At 41.0% G+C, this 15,463-nt stretch overlaps 1 pseudogene; it reads right to left on the reverse strand.

Moving 5' to 3' along the window:
- Positions 1–9,796: 9,796 nt before the first annotated feature.
- Positions 9,797–14,318, reverse strand: LOC149257294 (pentatricopeptide repeat-containing protein At3g26782, mitochondrial pseudogene; annotated as a pseudogene).
- Positions 14,319–15,463: the final 1,145 nt, after the last annotated feature.

Below are 15,463 nucleotides of genomic sequence, written 5' to 3' on the forward strand. Positions count from 1 at the left end.
GCAGTCACATTATAGCACTCCAGCGCATGGCACAACTGGGTGCTTCAATGCGGTTGAATCAAGTCCAAAGGATTCTGCAATATTCTAAAGATCGTTGCCTTGACCTCCTGCAACGCCTTGTCAATACATTCGAACCCATATTTAAAGTTGAATGTCATCAAGAATCCCTGTCTCAAAACGTCCCATTCTTTAGTGCCATGGCAGAGCTTTGTTTCCAAGTACTAATTCATTGGTATTACATTCAAAGTGTGACAGAATAAATGCACCCACTCAGGTTGCGGTTCCGTTCCATAAGTGTCAGTCCATTTTGCTAAGTAATCGCGCGGTCATTCCTCCCATCATATTTCTCTGTTAGTCGCATTTTTGGGTGACCAAACCGCAACCTCATCATTCTTCTGTATTCACGCCATCCATCAAAATTGTCCTTGTGCGTACCCCACCATCTTGCGGGTGTAGCACGCAACACCAAATCCAAGGCTTGGAAGCGATGCTTCTCTGGTACTTCCCTTTCAAATGCATCCAAAAATTTATCTACGTCAGTCAGACCATAATAATAAGGCAAACTCCTTACCTCCGATGATACACAACGCAACGATTTAGTCATCATGTTATAGCACAACACAGATACTTCATGTAACCTATTATGCCAGTGCTCCAACTCTTCATATGAATCTGATGTACAGGAACTTTCGCGGTCCCATGTAATGCGCCCATCAGCGGTCGGATTAACCCAATCTTGATCTCACCTGGTCCAGATCATCGTCGCTTTCATCATAATCGCGGACTGGTTCAGTATAGCGCAGTCCATCTGCAGGGTCCAAAGGTACTACCAAGTGGAGTGATTTTATTTCAAATGACATCGTCCGCTTCTTCAGATTGATTACCCCATTCATGTCGATAGCCCAATAAATCCCAAGGAGCGCGGGGGAATGATTGTTGTCATCAACAATTTCTATTGCTTCAAAATCAGCCAATGTGCTCACGCTTTCAATATCTACTGTCACTCCATGCAATCTCCCCATGGGGATAATCTTCTGTTGATTTTCCATCCTCAATTGAATCCGAGATCATTGCAGCGCATGTCTCCCCATTCTCTCCCATGTCTATTTAGGCAAAACATTCGCATCCGACCCAAGATCCAGAATAACTTGGTCCATTTCATATTCTCCTATTTGCACAGTGAGCCTCATCTCACACCCTGTTCTTGCCTTATGCTTACCAATTTTTCTGACTATGCGAGGTCCTTCAGGAGCAGTTTCTTTACCAGCACATTTATTTATCAACTCCTGTAATCCTTTCACGGCCTTGCTATCGCGTAGCAGCTTCATACAGGTCTCCAAGAACATAGTAAGCATGGAGGGGTCCATTTCTTCAGATAGCTTATCCTGAATTCCCGAGGTAGAGGCCTCAGCGAAGCTTTTTTTCGCTTCCATGAACATTTCTTTCACGCACTGCAAATCAAACCCAACCTATTTTTATGGAGTCTTGCGGACCCACTTACTTTCTTCAGTTTTCTTTCCTTTATCTTCGCCAGTCGTCATTCTACTTCGCAGCACGATATTCACATTGGGATCTTCTTCACGGGGTTCCACCCTCATCATTTGTAGATTTTGGGTAGGCTGTTGAGGCTGTGCCCTCTTCCCCTGAATCTTATCTATCAATACAGGGCAGTCTTCTATCATGTGATCAAACTGAGTATAGTATTGACACGACAGGCGTGACGGGCTTGTACACTCCTGTGCGGAGTGTCCGGGCACTCCACAATTGTAGCAAATAATTTGTCCCTGACCTCTCGCAGATCCTTCTCCTCGGCCTCGTTTGCGCCCCTGATATCCTCTGCGCGCTCCCCCAACGCCTTGATCCAGAGGCCGAGTTTCTGTTTGCATTCGATACGCGGATGTTCTTTCCATCATCAACTCATCGCTATGGCAGTTACGCTCATCGTGGCCCACTGATTTGCAGAAGTTGCAAAAGAGTTGTTGTGGTATCTACACAAATTTCTGCAGCAAGTGACAATTGTCTATTACATGTTTTCCAGCTCTTTGACAAATAGCAAACCACAGCGCTGGCCCTGTACTTGGCCCTCCTTGAGCTTCCGGCCTTAGAGGCATTGGCCCTCCTCCTACAATATAATTCGCGAAGATAGAGCAGTGATCTTTATCATGCCACTGGATCTTGCATTTCAGACACCAAACTTCTTCGCGCACCTCTGGCCGAGCCGCTCTATCCTTCTTCAGGCTTTGAAACTTTAGACAAAGATTCTGCAACTCCACGTGAATCTGCTGAACTCCCAAAGCAGCGTTTTGAATCGATGTTTCATGCAATCTCATCACAATTTCCAAGGCTTCCGCTTGGATTCCAATCTTTTGATGCGATAAAAAAACCCTTAGATGGGGTAAGAGCGAAGTTACAAACCATTCACAGCGCTGCCCATCGGTGAGATTCATGTTAGATTTGCGGATCTGGCACTTTAGTCTCTAATCTAGCTCCCAAAGTGTTTCGCCAGGCGTCATCATGATTTCCTTGAATCCAACGACTGATTGTGATTCAGACTTGGGCCTACTGAATTCTTTATTCAACGCAGTCTGAGTGTCCGCTAATGAAGCCATCAGGTTATCAGTGCAGTACTTAATGTACCATGTCAACACGCGATCTTGTAGAGCAGTAACCAATTGTGCTTTCTTCATATGATCATCTGTAATATTCTGGGTTGTCCATATGGCCTTCGCAACGAACCAAAATTGGTCCGGGTCCTCATTTCCCAAGCCCTTGAAAATGGACAACTTCATTGTATTCGACATATTGAACGGTGGCGGAGGTGGTGGTGGTGTGGGCGAAGGTGTATGTTGTGGAGGTGAAGGTGGAGGTGGTGTGGGCGGATGAGGTATTCACGGGAACCCCTGCCTTATTAACTAGACAACGCTCTGCGGTGAAGCTTGTGCTGCTCCTTCATCGTCACTCAGAGGAGGCTCAATCAGCGGGCTATATTTAGGACCTGTTCTCCCTCTATCCTTGAAGAACTTTCCACTTCGCGTAGCTCCAAACATCAAGGTAATGGCATAACCCGCTTTTCACACAAGAGAATCTTAATCCAAGTATTCAAAGATCTTAAATACTTACCTCTTGACCCTTTGAAGAAGCATCGCTCTACTTCACTGTAACTGACCGAGGTATCGACCGCGAATTCTGTCACAAATCCTCCTATGACACGATCAAGCCAGTGATCGACAGTGCGCACAATCTTATCTTCAGAGGCTTCCAATCTCCACACTAGCTCCGGGGTCCACACTATTGGACCGTCAAGCCTCCACCTTCCCTGGTCGTCTACCAATTTAGCGATCCACTCGTATAGTTCGATCGGGAAGGAACAAAAGAAAATTTTGTGTATCTCTGTGTACAGATACCTATCCAACCACTGTTCTTTTGTCAGGCGCGAATTTATGTTTTCTTGCGCTGTGAATTCGTGGATCTTTCTATCCAGCCACTCTTCAATTTCTTTCTTTGTTGGATTCTAGTGATGCGACATCCCTGTCCCGGCAACGGAACCATTTGTTGGCTTAGTGGGTCCTGACCCAAGGTCAGAGTTAGTTTTTCCAAACAAATCCCTACACTACTGGCCTTTTTGGCATCAATCCACAAAGTGCGGACTGAAGTCTCACCCGAAGCAGTAGGGGGAATGCTGGAACCAAGTTTCCGCACACAGAGATTATTGTAATGTTGTTTTATGCCCTAAACCTGCCTTCACACATATTGATAAGCCCTTAGGGATTATCGATATAACTACCCTTAATCAGCTACTATACCTCCGCGAATGTTCACGACCGTCTTTCACGGGCCCTAAACAGGTGAATCAACCACTTACGCACCTCTATGATTACTCCTAATTCCGTGTTTTACCTAGATCGGCCTAAGCGTTGAGAACTTTAACATGCAATAAGATATGCTTCGCGTAAACAGTTAATATTAAGTGTGTTCATATAACAATATCAATTATGTAAAGTCGCGCATCAATACAATATTATTTCATAACCCATCATTTATTACAGCATAAAAGTGCATTCATTCACAACAGAAATAAATGGACAAAACACAGGAATTTCTGGAATAATCTCTTTATTAATACTTCAGTTTTGCTTACAGACTCAAGACTTCCCTGTGCACTCAATTACAGGGGTCCACACACTCAGCTGCGGACTCTACTCTAGGCCTCTACGCACACAACTGCAAAGCCTCTCTTCTACTCTAAGACTTTTTCGCTCTTTTCTCTACTAACCCATTACATTTATCGTCATCCTCGATTCTTCTGTTTTTTTAGACTATCTAAGACTCTCCTACTTATACAATCCCATGGTCCGCAGACTATGGGTAGTTCTATAAAAGTCGACACATCTTACATAAACGAACGGTGAAACCCTTTATGACACTTTACTATCTACGCGCTTCGCGTCCACAACTTGCGGAGACTTTACATTCTATACAACAAAACTTAGGCTTTTTGCCCCAAAACTGACCCTAAGGGACCCTATCCCAACAGAGAGGCAGTAAATAGAGCAGATATAAGATAAAACTCATTTTGTTTTTCTACATTACTTTCATCATACCTGGTATTTCTTATCCTTTTGGGAGGTCAACCATTTCCATTTCGAGTAGCGGGAGCATTCCTCTTTCCTTTGTTGTTGAACTTGTTGTTCCTTTGATTGCCATTGCCTTCAAAATTGTTGTTGTTGTTGTTGTCATTCCTTGGAGTATTCTTCTTGTGAGGACACTCTTTAGCATAGTGGCCGAACCTGTTGCAATTGAAGCACCTTCCTTTTCTTCATTTTTTGAATCCCTTGTTGAATCCTTGACCTTGTCTCCTTGGACCAACATTATTTTTCTTCTTTGCACGAGTGAAGAAAGCAATAGGTTCATTTCCATTTGAGGGCTTGTCTCTCTCCATCATCCTCATCTCCTCTTGAGTGCATTGAGCCAATAATTCATCGAAACCATGTATCCTTTCATTGTTGAGAATGGTGGTGTTAAACACATCCCGTGATCTTGGAAGACCTCCAAGTGCAATGGGAGTGAGCTCCCTATCAACAATTAACTTTTCCAATAGATAGTAGGTCATTCTTGATTTGTGTTATTCTCATGAAGTAGAATTGAATAAACTCCCCTTTATCCATCTTGATGTCCTTCAACTTGTTCTTGAGAAAGAGGATTTGATTTGCATTGTTCACTTTGAACATCCCAACCAACTTATCATACATCTCCTTAGATGTTCCCAAATTAGAAATATAGGCAACCAAATGCTTTTGAATGGAGTCTATGATAATTTTCTTAGCTTTGACCTCACCTTTCTTATACTTTGTCTTCGCAACAAGAAGTGCATTTGAAGGAGGCTCCACCACTTTTCCCTGCACATAGTCCATTGCATCATGCTCTTCCAAAGTCAAGTCCAAAGTCATCTTCCATGCATGATAGTCAGATTTGTCTTTGAGCTTATCCTCAGTTTTGAAGTAAGATGTAGAAGCCATTGAGGCTTGTCCAATAGTCTGTCCAACAAATCTCTCTTAGTGATTTCTTTTCCCTCTTTTTTTGGTCTTTGTCTTCACCTAGGCTCTGATACCATGTTAATTTTAGTTAATAATGGTATGTTCTATGCTTAACACAATTACTTCAATGTCCTTTAGTAGCCCAATGACAATTTCCAATTTAGTTTTCCAATAGCAATCACATTAACCATAAATCACATTGACAGTAACTATATATAGAACATGAATAATAAAATGCAGAAGACAAGCCAAGACAAGAGGACACCAGATTTGGTGGATGCCAGGGAAAAACCCCAAGATGGGGAAAACCCTTTGATCAATTCTTCTTATTATTATATCAAATGTTCAGCAGAGAGAGAGTACAAAAAGTCAAAATTGACTTGCCAAATCAAAGTCAAAACAACCCTATCAAATTTGTAGTCAACTGCAGTGAAATTTAGCCCTAACTAGAAAGTTAAAGATGGTCAACGCAACAACAAAACTTCCCCTTTGAAGCTCAGTCAAAGGTAGTCAAACTCGACCTCCTTAATTGGTCAAACAACTGTGAAAACAATCATCCAAATAACAATCAAACTCAGTCAACTTAAGTCAACTTCTGTGATCAAACAAGCCTATGGTCAACGCAGGTCAAAGAGCCCAAAAATTCTCAGTTTCTATGCCAAACAGTATAGCTTGCCAAAAACGAAAATTTTCCACAAAAATCGCAATCAAAGGATGAGTCAAAGTGCTTGGTTAATGGTGGTCAAACTGTGCAACAACTCTGAAATTTTGGCCATTTAATCTGCCGAGAAAATTCGTCCTCCTTGCCACACATGTGAGAGAAAAGGTATGCCCAATAGCTGTACGAACCAATGAGAGGAGATAGAAGAATGTGTGAGTGAGTGGGATGCCAAATGAAGTTGGAGGTCACTTATATTTATACAAGTTGTTGAGGGTGAAGTGACATGTCCATTGGGCTTCATGAGCCTACATGATGATGTGGCCGACCTTGACAATTTGCACGTGTGGGCTTGACCTCAAAAACATATTTTCCCTTGTCCAAATTTGATGATCTTTAGGTCGTCTCGAAAAGAGGAATTCAATGCAATCATTATTTCCATCAAATGAGCTGTCCAAAGTGGAATTTGGCCCTAGTTTCCAATTTTAACACTACCAAACAACTTTTCTTCCATTTTCTCTTCTTCTTTATCACCTTCTTCTAATTATTGATGGGCCTTTTTCCGGGAGAGAATAATTGTGAGGAATTGCTACTTTTCTAGAATGTTTTCTATTTCTTATAACGGATCCAATATAGTATCTTCTTCGATTAAAGAGGACAAAGTTACTTGGATCTTAGATAATGCATGCATGCTAGGTGGATTGGGTTCGAGGTCACCAATTTTCCAGAAAAAAGGAATTAGGTCTTCCTAAGATAGGATTTCGTACCTATTAACTTGAGAAGTCAAGATTTCTCCCTTGATGCAGCTTGGAGATTTTTGAGCCTATTATAAGGTTGGCCAGGAGGGATCTCAATTGCTTGTGGATGAGATGCTGCATGCTTGGGGCCAAAAGGGGCCAAGGGTATTGGAGCAGAGGGGACTAATTAGTATTGCCAAAAGGTGGCTAACTGTTTAGGATTCATTCTCTGCTTTATGAATTGCCACTGATTTTCTTTGTCTACAGCCAGTTGAAATGCTTGAACATTTATTTTGCAGTCCTTTGTAAAATACCCATATTCATGGCATGTCTTGCATTTGAATGGTAATTGCTCATTATCCATGGGTTGGACATGCTTCCAATTATCCAAGGTCAAGAGAATTTCTTTTGAGAGCCCCTTTTTGAGATCAACCTCTACATAGATTCTTGTACATGCAAACATGCCATCCTTAGGTTTCAATTTGTCTATGTAGTGACCCAAGGTATCTCCAATGAGGCACTTGTATCTCCATTCCAATAGTGTAGGGACAAGTGTGGAAGGAAAACCCAGACCAGAACAACTGAAGGGATATCATGTTCGAGGTTGAAATCTGGTGTCCATCAATTTATGTACATTCCTTGAGTACTGAAAAAATAAGGTTTGTTTTTGAAGATGAGATCCCTGTTTTCTTTGACTTTGAATAGAAAGGCATAGAAGCCTCTTCCGCAGAAGTAATGGTTGAGTTTCCCTTTGATCAAGACTTGTCAGTGCTCTGGACCCAATTTGCCATAGATTTGGGAGATGGGTAAATGCTAGTGAACTATTCGATTAGGCCATGCTCAATTAGAGCCAAGGCCATGTGCCTCAATAAGGAAGCAGGTAAAACAACTTCTGGGATGTTGTCAAGTTTTTTCACAAAACACGAAGGTTAAGATTTTGATGCCTTCCCAAGTGCCATCACCAAAGCGCAGAAGGACAGCTTTCGAGGTCTAGATGGGGAAGGGGGAAGGCGGGGGGAAGACCCCTCTAGAATCTGGATCCATGACCGCAAATCCCTAATCGTAGGAGCAGAGAGGCGACAAAGAGAGCATGCAAGTTAGCACATATATCAAAAGCAACAACATGCCATTTCTAATCCTGATTCTTTCTTATAGCAATACCACCATGCTGAGGTGTGTAGCATATAGATATCTACCAAGAGATACCATTTTGTGACAAGTTCTCTCATTTTATTATTCATTATAGACTTGTCTATTAGGAGTTTGTTAGAGTATATTATTTCTTTATGCTTTCTTAGGAGATCATGGATATTATTTGAGCTCTAATTCTATTTAAGTGGAGCTCCCTCCTATTGTAATGGTTGTTGAAAGTTTGAGAAAACTCTCTAGGGTAGTATTGTTGAAGACTTTTAATGGTTACGGGAGTTCAATGGATGCTGTCTTGTCGATGTTTTGGATCTAATTTGCTGAATGTTACTGCTGGAAATTATTTGCAAAGAAAAAGATTTGGAGAGCTAAATTCCAAGTCATAATACTCCCTTTACAGTGTTTAGTTGTCGGTTATACCTCTCTTGAACATCTTTGTGTTTATTGCTAGAAATGTCAAAGTTGTATCTCCTTTCTTATTTAGAGTTTGCTATAAGTTTACAAGCCCATTGATAAACATACTCGTAGATGTTTCAGAGGTTCTCCTTCATTAGGGTTCCCCAAATTGTTTTTCTGTATTTGTGGACAGCAATATAAACTTTAAAGACAGCTGTAGTTTGTTCATCCCAACTCTGTTATGTCCTTATTCCATAACAAAACAGCCCAGTAAGATTGTTCTTTTGACTACATTAGCCCAAAACATTTTTAGCACTAGCTCCCCTTTCAACCACCTACAAAAAGCTTTAAAATCAACTTTTTAATTTGTAGTTTCACAAATCTGAAATAACCTTTAACAGAATATCATAATTCAGATTTGCTTCCTAAAGTCTAATCCTCAGTTCTTGTGACTATCATATATTGCACTTAGGGTTTCTAGGTATTCTCCCCTTGTGCTGGAGGAGAGCTGGCCTAAAGAGTATGAAGAAGCTACTATGGCAACAATGGGTAGCCCTTGTTCATTACCTCGATGGTCTTACTTGTGTTTCAGAACTTTTATCACATAAAGGATTTAGGTAGTAACAGGTTGGATAAAGACAATCAAATGATTTGAATTATGAAAAATTATCTTCACTGTAGAAGCTTAAAGTATTTGCTCACAGGTTGGATAAAGACAATCAAATGATTTGAATTATGAAAAAATTAAAAATTATCTTCACTGTAGAAGCTTAAAGTATGTGCTCAAAGCAATTTTAGGATATTTACATGAACTTTATACCTACTAGTAATGAAAATGTTAGCCCTCAAGGCCTTACCTAAAGGATATGATTCTTAATTAATCACGAATTCAGGAGCCATTGCTCAACACTAACCAAAAGATTAATTTTGAAAGTTGAATCCATTCCTTTGTTCTGTATAAGGAACCTCTACTATAACTAGTGAATTTGGCGCAAAATACTAATCAGAAATTCAGGAGACGTTACTCAACAGTAACCACAAATTCAGGAGACGTGACTCAACAGTAACCAAAAGATTAATTTTGAAAATTGAATCTACTCTCTTTCTCTGTATAACGAGCCTCTGCTACAGCTAGTGAAATTCCAAGCAAAATGCTCAGCTACAGCCAGCAAAAACTAGGCAAAATGACTCTCCTAAAAACTTTTCTGGGAATAAAATACTCCAGGATTACTCAATAAGGATGAGAGACTTTAAGGTACAAAACAGGCAGCTATCAGTTGACTCGATGTGGACAATATATAGGCCTGAAACCCCCTGGGCATGGATCCATTATCGACAGAGTGGAGGATCTTTTCGAATTCCCGTACTCTATAATGGTTCCAGTGGAATCCTACCATCGGTAGTTTTCCCATTCTGTTGTCGGATTAGTTTCCCGTTTCTATCATTGGGTCATATCATGTTTGCCCCATTCCGCTGCTATGAAGTTCCCCATTCTCTTGTCGGCTTTGTTTCCATCAGTCATGATCCCCAGGTCATATCATGTTTGTTTCCATCAGTAGTTTCCCATTCCGAGTAAAACAAGAAGAGGGTTTCCACCAGTCAGTCAAGATTCCATGTTGACGCCAAGTGAAACCCTGTCTGGTTCTCCACAAGAGCCTTAAACTCTTGGAATCTCCGGATGACCTAATCCTTGGTCTTCAAGAAATAAATCCATGTCCTCCTAGATTGGCCATGAATGAATGTCACGTAGTACTCATATACACTCAATGAAACATGGGACATAAGACCTTATACGTCAGAATGAATCAAGTCAAGGACACCTGCAACTCTGCTATTACTGCTCTGGAAAGGTGTCTTGGTGTACTTTCCCAAAGCACACCCCTTACACACATCATGATGCTTTGTGCTAAAGTCAGGCAACCCTGTAACCATCTCCCTCAACATCCTGAAATCTCCATGGTGCAAGTGGGCCATCCTCCTGTGCCACAACTCACATAACTCACTGCCACTAGTCTATGCAACCATAGCTCGAAGAGGCTGATTTATAAGTTTGTATAGTCTCTCATTGTGAGCTCCAATCACAAGAGCAGGCTCGATACTGGATCCCCTGGGATATATCAACACTTGTCATCGAGTGCCTTTAGAGACCGACCTACCTATTGATTGGTCGAGTCCTGCCACTTGGTCTCACAGTTTTGGATTTCCGCATATACATGCTATGAACTCTTGGTTTTTTTGGCCTCAGTTGTGCAGCTTTGAGTCTCTACAGGTACATCCCGTAAACGCTGCTCTGTTCTGTCTCCTTTCTCTCCTCTTTGCTCGCTGCCCTATATGATCTCCCCTTCCCCACTTTTCCCACAAATCTGTTGTGCTTACTGGTTGTTTGCTGATTTGGTTGCATGTGGTGGGGGATACCTTATTTTCTTGGTTGTATTTTCCAATTTATGGATCACTCTTGAAGATATTTAACTACATTAATATATCTCCGAAACAAAATTCAACATCCAAGATCGATTTACACATGCTTTTTTCCTGTTAAGTCCAAAAGCATACAGTAGCTCTCATAAATGCTACACTTTGATCAGAAAATAAATAATATCTATTCCGCTGGCTAGTCAAGCAAGGCGTATTGTGCACATGCTTGTAACTGAAATGTCTGTGATTATAGTATTCTGCACCATAGTATTACCAATAATCCCCACAAGAACACTCTCCATCTTTGAAATGATGGAAACGGTAGGCATCCCTGATAATGATTTCTCTTGCTTCCATTTTGGAAATGAACTTGATAGCACAGTGGCAGTCACCACATGCTCGAAGGTTCTTGATAATCCGGATGGTTGTTCCAGGAGGTGTGTTTAGAAAGCCGAATGCTATTGCTAGCTTTTCACTATGGTGGCAAAGAATTTGTTCCTTCTGCTCCTCATCCAAATCATTTAGTACAAATCTCGTGTCAGGCACATACCCTGAAGCCTTTATCTGCCCAGACAATCTCTCTAGCTCTGCATAAATTTTCTCAATCTGAGGGTGTGATCTATCTCCTACTAGAAAAGTATAAACTTGTTTATTGACCTCGATCCAACTGCATCCAGGCTTCTTCTGAACATTATTATCTTTCATCCTTTTCCTCACATTTTCTATTGCATCCCATCTTCCAACTGAAGCATATATGTTTGACAGAAGAACATACGTTGCAGCATTATATGGATCCAGATCAAAAAGCTGCTCTGCTGCATATTCTCCTAGCTCTACATTTTTATGGAGTCTACAGGCACCAAGCAAAGACCTCCATATAGTGGCATGCGGTTTAATTGGCATTTTTCTGATAAAATCACGTGCATCATCTAAGTGTCCAGCACGGCCAAGAAGGTCAACCATGCAGCCATAGTTCTCCATGGTGGGTGCAATGTGATAAAATTGAGTCATGCAATCAAAGTATCCCCAACCCTTATTCACTAGGCCTGCATGGCAGCAAGCAGAAATAACACCAACAAAGGTCACATTGTCTGGTCGCATGCCAAAGTGTTGCATTTGTTCGAAGAGCTCGAGGGCTTCCCCGTGACCACCGTGCATGGCATACCCTGAAATTATGGCATTCCAGGACACGACGTCTCGTTGAGGCATCCTGTCAAAAAGATTGCGTGCAATTTCTATTCTCCCACATTTTGCATACATGTCTATAAGGGCATTCCCCACAAAGAAATCAAACTGAAATCCACTCCTTATTATTTCTTGGTGAATCTCTACTCCCTTTTCCAGAGCTGCCAAGTTGGCACACGCTGGTAGGATACTTGCAAAGGTTGTTCCATTTGGCTTCACATTTTCAAGTTTCATTCTTTCAAAAAGCTTCAAGGCTTCCTCACCATGCCCATTCTGAACACATCCTGCAATCATTGCATTCCAAGTGACCACATTTCGTTCAAGCATTTCCTGAAAGAGCTTGAAGGCCTCATCAAGATGCCCATTTTGTGCATATCCTGTGATCATTGATGTCCACGAAACCACACTCCGCTCTGGCATATTTTGAAAAAGTTTCACAGCCTCATCAATATACCCATTCTTTGCATATCCTGCAATCATAACTGTCTGGGAGACCATATTTGGGTTGGGCATTTCCTGAAAGTGTTTCAGGGCCTCTTCAAAATACCCATTTTGTGTATATCCTGCAATCATCGCTGTCCAGGACACTTCATCTCGTTGTGGCATTCCATCGAAAACTCCTTGTGCAGTCTCCATGCTCCCACATTTCGCATACATGTCCACCAGGGCATTCCCAACAAAGACATCCAATGGCAATCCACTCCTAGTTAGTTCTCTATGGATCTCCTTGCCTTGTTCCATACTTCTCAAGTGAGCACATGCCGATAGAACGCTGGCAAAGGTTTTAGAATTTGGCTTTACACCTGCCCATTTCATTTCTTGAAAAAGCTTCAGGGCTTCTTCACCATGTCCATTCTGTGCGTATCCTGCAATAATGGCATTCCACGAGACTATGTTTCGTTCAGGCATTTTCCAAAAGAGCTTCACCGCCTCATCAACACACTCATTCTTCGCATACCCCGCAACCATAGTTGTCCAGGATACAACGTTTCGTTGAGGCATGTTCTCAAAAAATTCGGAGGCCTTCTCAACAAGCCCATTCTGTGCATATCCTGCAATCATAGCATTCCATGACACGATATCCCTTTGAGGCATTTCCTCAAACATTTGGCATGCATCCTCTACAACGCCACATTTTGCATACATGTCAACAAGGACATTTCCTACAAAGATATCAGACTGATACCCGTGTCTAATTACGTTACCATGGACTTCCTTGAGGGTTGATAAGTTACCACAGGCTGGGAGAACACTAGCAAACGTGAACTGATCGGGTTGGGTACCTGCTCCACGCATTTGGCAAAAGATAGCTAATGCTTCAATGTTTCTCTCGTGCTTGGCATAAGCTGAAATCATGGCAGTCCACGAAATTACATCTCGTTGAGGCATTTCGTCAAACACTTTCCCAGCATCAACCAGAGATTTGCATTTAACATACATGGTTACCAGTTTATTGCTTAAGGAGATATCTCGGCTTTGGAAACCACTTATAATCATGTGGGCATGGATTAGTTTGCCTTCGTCCAGGGCTTGATTGTCGAGGCAGCTCTGCAAGAAAGAATGATATGTATAATTGTCCATAACAAATGAAATCTGCAGCGCCGCATTCAATTGCCCTGGCTTGCACAGTTTTCTCGCATCTTGTGACGCGAAATTGTTGCCATTATCGTTAATTTCTTGTGTTGCAAAAACTGAAGAGACAGTCATTATTCTCCCAAGGGCCACCGAGAAAACCATTGTCCTTTTGAAATTTGTGAGATGTAACATTGTAGGGAATGATACTTATCATTGAAGTTAAGTTGTGATCTCCGAATCTGTAGTACAGATTAAATTTGAATGGCTGGGTTGCACTTAAATGGGAAGGTACGTTAATAAGTTGAAATAAACGAAAAAGGCTTTCCAGAGCAATGTGCTCACTATAAACACAACCTTTAAATCAACTCTGATATCAATCCGTAATTTGAATTTGGATGCTGGAGCGCTCGGAATAAACTGTAGCGCGACACGATGAACTTCCTCCATAGATGTCAAACCGACTACTGCAATGTGCAGATTAATTCCATTAAACAGCGCCCAAGTGTTTCCAGTACATTTGCACTCTGACTCGGTCATTCCAATTTCAACGCTGACGTATTTACTTCAACAGACATCCATGGTAATAAGCCATGGGATTACCATGGAAAATTAAAATCAGGGCATATCGTTTTTTCTTATTTACCTCAAGAGAACTAAGCCAGCATTACCATGGAAAATTAAAATCAGGGCATATAGTTTTTTCTTATTTACCTCAAGAGTACTCCAAGACTCTCGAGATAATTGAATCCAAATTAAAATCAGGGCATATAGTTTTTTCTTATTTACCTCAAGAGTACTCCAAGACTCTCGAGATAATTGAATCCATGATTTCTTAATAGTACATTTCCATTTTAATTCAGCGATTCCAAGGTTAACATTGACGTATTTGTTTAAACAAAAATTCACGGTAATAAGCCATGGAAAATTAAAATCAAGTTGGGGGAAATCATGAGTTTTAAATAGTTGATAGATAGAAAGAAAGAAAGAAATTATTTCAAAGTCTATGTGGCTAAAGATAGCTTATGGGACAGATTGTTTCTTCATCTGCTTGATGTATTAGGCCCTTTTTTTGTGAAACTTCAAAATAAATGCTTTCAACTTCTCAACAAACCCCTCGCTAAATAGATTATACCAAGATCTAGCTGCCAGCATATGTGCATAACTTTCCCTATTGTCTTTGAAGGTCTCACATTCTAAAATGAAATGTGTTTTCTATTTCCACTTTTCCGGAAGAGCAAAAAATGCATACTCTTTCCTCCCACACTTCTTTTGGCCTTTTCTAGCGCCCTTTTTCACAACAGAGTTGATGAGAATTAGTCCTTAACTAAGCAATAAGAATTTTGGCTCTCTAAGAGATATTGGCCTCTATGTATGCTTTTGGTTGATGACTATGGGTGGGATTAAACACTTCAATATAGTACTTTTTCTTTCTTCCTAGCTCATTATCCCAAGTACCCTTGTGGAACTTTTCCATAACAAAAGATTTTATCTCTTTGTTGTTTATGGGACACGCGTTCAAGCAAATACCCAAATTACTAAACCATTTGTTATTTTGTTGCATCCAAGTTTTTTTTCTCTTGCGCAATCTATCATTAAAGACAACCTTAGACCATCTACCCTCTTCCATTTGCTCAATTTTTTTTAAATACCTTATGACTCGCACCATAGCAATTGCTTTAATGGAAGCAGTCCCTGTTTCACTTAACAAGATAGCATAAGAAACTGCACTTTTAATCTTGAATTTGTTTGTAATCAAACGCTTCTGAATTTTCTCAATTTGTCTCCAATACATGTCGGATGTACCGCTGGCCCATAGT

Source organism: Pinus tabuliformis, chromosome 6 (assembly GCF_031772625.1).
Source record: "Pinus tabuliformis cultivar Carrire ecotype Pingquan chromosome 6, CPIR1, whole genome shotgun sequence".
Lineage (NCBI taxonomy): Eukaryota > Viridiplantae > Streptophyta > Pinopsida > Pinales > Pinaceae > Pinus > Pinus tabuliformis.